The following is an 8,916-nucleotide window of genomic DNA, read 5'->3' on the forward strand; positions in this document are numbered from 1 at the left end:
TTGTGACCATCACTACAAGGGATCGGGCTCATACCCGCGCTCCTAGCCGCTAAAAATGACTTGTGAAAAAAAGTAGCGGGCTCGTGTATCAGCACGTGTATCATCGCGGCCACAGACATGCGTGTAAAAGCGCGTGTATAGCACCTTTCAGACGCGCTTTTACACGGGTGTGTAGCCGCGTTTTTTTTACAGACGCGTTGATACATGCGGCTATACACGCTTTTTCTTATTTTAGACGCGCTTATACACGGGTGTATAGCTGCGTTCTATTAAGTTCAGATGTCTCAGACACGTTTATACCAGCGTCTATACACGCGTTTCTTTAATTTAGATGCGCTTATACACGCGTAATTACCAGTTTTGACGCATTAATACACGCGTATTTTACAGGGTATCCGCGTAGATACACGCGAGTTTTAGCAGTTTTGACGCGTTTATACACGCGAACAGAGAGCAAAAAAAAAATCCAGAGAGTGCTATTTGGTGCCTGAATACTGTTCCAGCATTCCAGAAGCCAATAGCACTCTCTGGATTTTTTTTTTTGTGCATTAGACCATCCCATTAGACCATCCACGAAGAACATATACACGAGGGAGATTAAGACAAGAACGACATGAATGCATACATTGTCAATACACGATTCAAGACAGACATGAATGTAATACTATCGATCAATCAATTCAATATTACGATCAAAATTTCATACATGTATACAAGGGAGTCCATATCTCGAAGTAGCCCATGGCTTGAGTTTACAAAAAAATATATACAATCACATCCTCAATATGGAATGTGATACTATAAGTCTGAGTACTACTCAGACCCAGATGATGACTCGGTGCTCCCTCCATGCTCAGATGAGCTCACATCGGTCGGAATGTCCGATGAGTAGTGCTCACGTCCACCCTCTGCAGCGGCGGCCGGTGGATCATCAGCAGCTTGTGCCTGTTCAAGTAATATATAGTATATAAGTATATATATATATGTAATTCAATAAACCAAAACCATTCGTTTAGAATTTTCAAGTACCTGTCGACCGTATGGTCTCATGGCCATCTCAAACTACGCGTCCGTAATACGTCCCTCGGCTCTGAAGATGGCCCACGTGTCACGTCTGCTATGCCGGCGAGCATACGCAGTATCGTGGGTTGTGGGCTTCCTCCCCGTAACCCGTCGCTGTATCATAATCAACACAATTTGTAAGATTAAAACAATCATAGAATCAATGAATTAAGTAAACAATCAAATAAAGTGGCAAGATACTTACGAACTCTGCCTCCCATGACTCGACGCCGCCAGATCCGAAATGCGAAGATCCAATGGTCTCCATCTGGATCCGTCATGCCTCCACATGCTGCCTGCTCTTCACGCCACCCTCTGCTCGTTTCTTTGCCTCCTTCCACTCGCGTTTGTGCGCAGTGGCAGGTTTCTCGGCAGGATAGCCACCCGCAGCTACATTTAGGAGGGGGATGGGCATACATATACTCTGTAAGCTCAACCGGACCAGGTTGGCGCCCAAAATGATTCAGCATCTCCATCAGCCAATTGCTGTACGCAAATGGATCGGATGAAGAACCTGGAATATCCATAAAGAACCTGCAACAAACATCTTCATGTACATCATGGGCTGTCTCTTGACTCACACAAATATCATCATTCAAGTCAGTTGTGTTGCCTGCAAATCATGAATTCTGAAACGCAGTCTCTGCAGAAACGCGTGTATACATCCGTCAAAAAACGCGTGTATACACTCGTCCAGAAACGCGTGTATATCCGCGTGAACAGACTCTGCAGACAGATTACACGCGCTTTTACACGCGTTTCTACACGCGATCTGCGAAATTTCTTTTTCAAAAAGACCGACCCCCGACAAAGACAGAGTGTCCTTATAAAAGGACTATTGTCGCCCCTGTCAGGATCATTCACCCAATCGTGTGCAAATAGCATAAACAAAAGGACGGAGACAAACCCAAAGAGCAAAGAGCAAATAGCATAAACAAATCTGAGGAAAGAGACAAGGCACAGGACAAAGTGACTCACCTCTGAAAAAGTGAGTCTTCTCTGCTCCTTCTCTGCTCCCTCCTTCTCCCGTGTGTGTGCTCCTTTCTCTGCTCCCTCCTTGCTGTTGGAAGAGGCGAAAACAGGCGAAAACACAAGCAGTGTTGATTTGTTTGTTCAAAATCTATATTTGGGGAAGGCGGGCTATTTTTAGTTTAAACATACCGCCGCGTTTATATTCGCGTTTATAAACGCGTGTATATTCGCGTATATGGATTTTAGCTGCGTTTATACACGCGTTTTGCAAAAATTACCCGCATTAATACACGCGATTTTTAGGAAGTAGCCGCGTTAATACACGCGATTTTTAGGAAATAGCCGCGTCAATACACGCGATTTTTGTGCTTTCATTAGAAACATATTATGATTTTGTGTTTTCTGATTTGTACACAGGATGTCATCAACCTCTTCAAGCAGTTCTGGGGAAGATGAGACAATGCGTCATCGTAATCGCGATGTGTGGTTGGACAACGGATCAAATGTATGTGTAATCGATGTCAAGGATGCATTGTACAAGCACGTCGAATTACCTTGAATCACATCTCCATGTATGGAGAATGGAATCAAACAGGTTTAGAGGTGAGTAGATGTAAATTGATGGTATTCAAATGACTCATGGTATCCAAATTAAATTAATAGAGTTGTAATATATAAACTCTAATTGAAGCAGGATGCAGTACCACACCCTAACATGGTACCCTACGCGCGACCAGAGCACGTAAAGCGTCGACGAGATGATGCTGGAGCTTCGGGATCTATTGTCAGAGATGAGTGGGAAAGGGATGACAATAGCCCTGCACCCCACGAAGTTGTGGAAGAGGAGGTGCTTGATGATATGGTGCGGAATCTTTTTAAGGATGATCCCAAAGGTATGGACGACGATGATATGGAACAAGAACATCTTTATAAGGCTTCATCGACACCGGTGTTTGAAGGGTGCACATTCTCAGTTTTACGTGCTTCACTTGAACTACTTAATATACAAACAGTTTATGGATGGAGCAATGCAAGTCTTGACGCATTGTTGAAGTAAGCATTCTAACTTACAAATTTGAATTAGTGGTTTAAGGTTTAGGATTTAAGACTAATTATAATTGATGATATTGGATGCAGGCTATTATCAAACATGCTTCCAAAGGAAAATAGGCTACCCACCTCAAGAGACATAGCGAGGCGCTATGTAACATCTCTTGGAGGACTGGATTATGATAAAATACATGCATGCGTCAATGATTGCATTCTCTTTCGTGGGACGCATAAGGAGGCTCTACATTGTCCCACTTGTGGTGAAGCAAGGTACAGAACAGATATGAAGAGTTTTGATGTACCTCGTAAAGTCTTGCGACACTTTCCTATAATTCCTCGCATCAAACACATGTTCAAGTGCAAATCCATAGCAGAGCTCATGTCATGGCATTCCTCACATCGATCGGATGATGGCATGTGGAGAATTCCCGCAGACACTCCTGCTTGGAAGCATATTGAAGATGAGTGGCCCAGCTTTAAAACAGAGCCCAGAAACTTGAGACTTGGCCTGGGTATGGATGGAGTGAATCCATTTCGTTTCAAAAGCACCGCATACATGCGAGTTTTAGCAGTTTTGACGCGTTTATACACGCGAACAAAGAGCAAAAAAAAAAATCCAGAGAGTGCTATTTGGTGCCTGAATACTGTTCCAGCATTCCAGCAGCCAATAGCACTCTCAGGATTTTTTTTTGTGTGCATTAGACCATCCCATTAGACCATCCACGAAGAACATATGCACGAGGGAGATTAAGACAAGAACAACATGAATGCATACATTGTCAATACACGATTCAAGACAGACATGAATGTAATACTATCGATCAATCAATTCAATATTACGATCAAAATTTCATACATGTATACAAGGGAGTCCATATCTCGAAGTAGCCCATGGCTTGAGTTTACAAAAAAATATATACAATCACATCCTCAATATGGAATGTGATACTGAAAAACTGAATTCCTTTACAAAATTAAAAACTATTTTCCTTAAACTATCTCATAGTACGTTACAGTATACATCATTACACAATCCCACTACATGCATTTACAACAATGAAATATATTCAAAAATAAATCATGCATATGAGATGATAGAAATGTCATCAATTTAGAACATACAGTGACGGATTGGTTAGGGTTGGATCTCATCTTCAATAAGATCCATCCTTGCCAAACGATCAACATCAATATCCATTTGATCAATTGGTAAGGCTACGATTAAATTTATTCCACTATCGATATTCTGTACTCCATTGATAATGGTATCGATGTCCTGATCATCCTCATCAACATCACCATCATCCTCAATGGTAGGGTCATTCTCATGATCATGAGAAATGGCATGCTCATCCTCATTATCATGATCATCGATCACAACATCTTCAATGGCATGTTCGACATCATCTTCATTGCGGCTTGTTACATCCTCCATATGCTCCATATCAGTGAATGTATTATACATCACTTTGGAACGTGGTGCAATAGGGATGACGTACCACCATTTGATGTCATGCACCATTGGTAGATAGATAACCTACTCAAATACACACAGTACAGTAATTAATTAGCATATCAAAAGTCAAGGGGTACGCGAGCTTATATATATATGTACATGAAACACATTAGTAAAAAAATGCATACCTGCTCACATTGTTGTGGCAATACGAGCCTATCTTTCTTTGTTTGCCAGAACTTTGTAGAGTCAATAGTTACATATCCACTTGCATGGCGTTTTATCGTTGCATCAGGCCCTTTTTCCACCACGTTCATTTGCCATTTGACATCCAAAACATACACAAAGAAGCGACGAAAGTCAAGCCTAAATATGTCTTGGATTATGCCACAATAATCATCCATTTTTCCATTAGCTCCCTCAAAGCTACTAATGACACCGCAATCTTGTGTATTTCTCTTTTCATCAATTCTTTGTGTTTGAAAATGCTTGCCTTCACACCATATAGCATTGAACATAGTGCACTGGACCAAAATAGAAGCAATATTTGTGTAAGCAATGTGAATAAATATTAAAAGCAAATCACTTACAACTAATGCAAAACATTAGTTCTATGTACCTTTGACATGCATCCTCGTGCATACTCCCATTCTTCCGTCGTGATATGCAGCCCCTCGTCGCTCTCTGCTCTCTCCATTTCCTCATGCAACCAATCAACATGGATATCATTCGGAAGTGTTGCTAGATGCTTAGGGTACACCTTCCGAGAGCCATGTTGCCTCCGAAAGAGAGCTCTTTCTGCTTGCCTTTTTGTCTTTGCATCCTCATATCTTGTAACCCATCTGCTCATCACATCACTATTAAGGATACAAGTGAAATTGAGATCATCAATCAATGTTCTGTCAATTACTTTACTCTGTCCTTTTCCTTGAGGCACAATAGAGGTCATCCTCAAGTCCTCTTCATTGCTCCATAGTCGTGGCAAAGAGCTGTCCACCTGACCAAGAAATTCTGAAATATATACAAGAGACTCTTGTATCAACCAACCCTCGGCCATGCTTCCTTCAGGCCTTGCACTTTGCCTCACAAAGTCTTTTAAGGTCTTCATGAAGCGCTCTAGGAAGAACATCCAGCGTGCATGCACAGTACCACATAAAGCAATTTCGTCCACTAAATGCACAATGAGATGTAGTTGACTTGTGAGAATGGTTCGTGGAAAAGTCTCCTCTACCAAACAAACCACCTCCACTGCCATAACACGCGCATCATCCAACGTGGCTGGATCAATTGCTTTGGAACTAACATATCTGAAAAATAAATAAATAGTACGTTATACCTCATGCACGTTCATTTTGCAAGGTATAATGAAGGGTGATCTGAGCATGGGTTTTACATACCTCACAAGCTCGCCCATCTTATAAATACATTTTTTCAAACTCTTATTCGCACAATGGTCGATGCTAGTAGGTAGTATGAACTGTGCACATAAGAGCACATTTATGGTTTATGGCATTACAAAATTTAATTTCAACGTACGTACAAGACTTGGAAAACACTTACTTGAAGCATCTTGTGCCAATCGTGGGACTTCAACCCATATAGTTGCTCAACGCCTCTTTTCTTAGTGGTTGTAAAGGCTCCCTTCAATGATCTCATGCATCCAGTGGGAGTACGCAAAGTGATGATGGCCTGCTTTACCTGCTTCTCCTCTTTCTTTGATATAATCCATGGTGCAGGCGGAAGACGAACGTGCCCACCCACCTCTCGTGGCCAAGCTTGACGCATACGTCCTGCGACCCGCAAGTCCTCACGTACGCTAACATTGTCTCGTTTACCAGTAATATGTTCCCAAATACCAGATCCCACATTCTTGAAGATGTGCATGGGATCAAGAAGATGGTTGATCTTAAGATGGGTCCAATATGGCAGCCAGAAAAAAATGGAGTACTTGCACAAGGGATTGCTCTATGTGACCTTTAATCCAATTAGAGACTACACAAAACAAGATTGAAAAAACATCACTATACCTGTTCATGCCATCTGGAGGAAGAATAGTTGTAGACTCCCAAATACGCTTCCAATCTTTTGCACGAAGTGTTTGTGGAGGAATGTTACTCTTACTAGCAACATATTTAGGATGATCTGAGGGGAGAAATCGATGATGATTATCGAATATAGTCTTACACAAACCATCAGCATACTCATGTACTAACGAAGGGCCACAAACAGGACATGCATGTTTACCCGATGTTTTCAAACCTGTTAAAATATAAATAAAAGTTAGAATAATAAAGTCAAACCGTCTAATTAATATATATAGCCAATAGTAATAGAGTAGGGAGGTAATTAGAATTCTTACCAGAACAATCGTTGTATCCTGGAAAGTCATGCATTGTCCACATCAACACTGCTTTTAAGTCGAAGTGTCGAGAGGAGGGAGGCCTACTAATGTCCACCACCGCAACACCTCTCCATAGTTCCTCCAACTCATCAATCAGTGGTTCAAGATAAACATCCATATACTTGACTTTATGTTTCCCTGGAATTAGAAGGGATAACATAAGATGTCCCTTCTTGATCGCCATTGATGGTGGAAGGTTGTAATTCACCAACACAACTGGCCACACGCTGTATGCGGTGCTTGTTACCATATTATAGTAGTGATGTGTGTGAACACACTTAGGACCGTCGGGGCACTTTTTCCCTCACTAGGAGGTTTTTTCCCCCGTGCATTGTATATACGCCCATTATCTTCTAGGGCTTGTTATCTTTCATTTTTGGCACTCATAATACACTACTGTGTTGTGCTCAAGCTTCCTCATCTTCTTGAAGTTGTGTGTGCATTCCTGCAACCCTAATTCCAACAATTGGTATCAGAGCAGGCTTCCTCCTCCCGGGCAGCATCACCGGCACCTGCCGCTTCATCTCCTCCGATTGCGACGAGGTTTCACGAGCGTCTGCAGGTTAGTATATGCCGTGGGTGAGCCCGTAGGGCTCGTTCGTTTCAGAATTTTGATCTGAAGTCATTTCGCCCTCCGTTTTTGCATTCCAAGTACTGCGTAGGCAAAATCGTCCTACTGTGCAGATTTTCTGTCAAGATTAAAATCTGCAGGACAGGTGCCCATTCGTCTGTTTTTTGGGCTGTGCTACATAGCACAGGTCGATTTTATACAGGTTTACCTCTTACAGACAGCATTTACATCTAGTAGTACAGTCATTGGCCATGGCTGACAACAATGATGTATTCCACATGTTGGCTGCTGAGGATAAGTTGGATGGCACCAACTATCCATTGTGGGCATATATGATGCGATATGTATTGGTAGCAAAGGGGTTATGGAACATTGTGCAGGGTATTGATGCACGTCCTATTGTGGCTGGGAATGCTGCAAACACATCAGAAACAGGTACTGTTGATGATGGTGCAGGCACAAGTGCTGTAGCAGCTGTTCGAGAACCACCACTTTCAGCAGAGCAGATTCGTTGGGATGGTAGAGATGCGCAGGCTCATGCCTTGATTGCGCTGTCTGTCAAACGTACCATTATCCCACATATTCGCTCCTGCAGGACTTCTAAGGATGCTTGGGATGTACTTGCCACATTGTATCAGGCAAGAAATGAGGCTCGTGTTGCTTACCTCCGAAAACAGTTGGAGAGTGAGCATATGAACGAAGGTGATTCTATGGATAGCTTTTTGACAAAGATCAAGGATTTCAAAGAGCAGCTCATTTCTGCAGATGAAATCCTGTCAGACAGTTCACTTGTGCAGACTGTTTTGAATGGTCTACCAGATTCTTATCAGGGTTTTGCTTCCACTCTTCGCTTGATGATGAAAGGCAATCCCAATGCCTTATCATTTGAGGAGTTAGTTTCTGTTTTGCTGCAAGAAGACCAGTCAAGGCAAAACAGGAATATTATGCGTGTCGCAGATCAAGCTTTCGTTGCTAGTCAGAGAAGCGGGAAAGGTAAAGCTGGCTTTTCTTCTAGTAAGCAGAAATCTGCAAATGCTGCGCAACCAAAGAAGGAAGACAAAGATGAGAAGAAGGGTGACAAACAGAAGACATTTTGCAAGTACTGTAAGGGAAATGATCATGTCATCAAAGCGTGTCCTAAGCTGGCTGCGAAAGAGGCTAAGAAGAAAGAGGCTGGTATGGCTGTTGCAGATGCCTCTCCTTCTAACAATGAATCTGCTAATGTTGTTCAAGATACAGAATGGGCATTCAATGCGCAGTGCAGTTATGACCCATCTTTGCATGACACATGTATGTCTGCAGTAGATTCAGATGTATGGTACTTTGACAGTGGTGCCACTAAGCATATCACCTCGCAGCGCAGTTTCACTACAAGGGATTGGGCTCATACCCGCGCTCTTAGCC

The sequence above is a fragment of the Cibotium barometz genome, chromosome 4 (genome assembly GCF_041138505.1).
Source record: "Cibotium barometz isolate CiBa-2024 chromosome 4, ASM4113850v1, whole genome shotgun sequence".
Taxonomy (NCBI): Eukaryota; Viridiplantae; Streptophyta; class Polypodiopsida; order Cyatheales; family Cibotiaceae; genus Cibotium; species Cibotium barometz.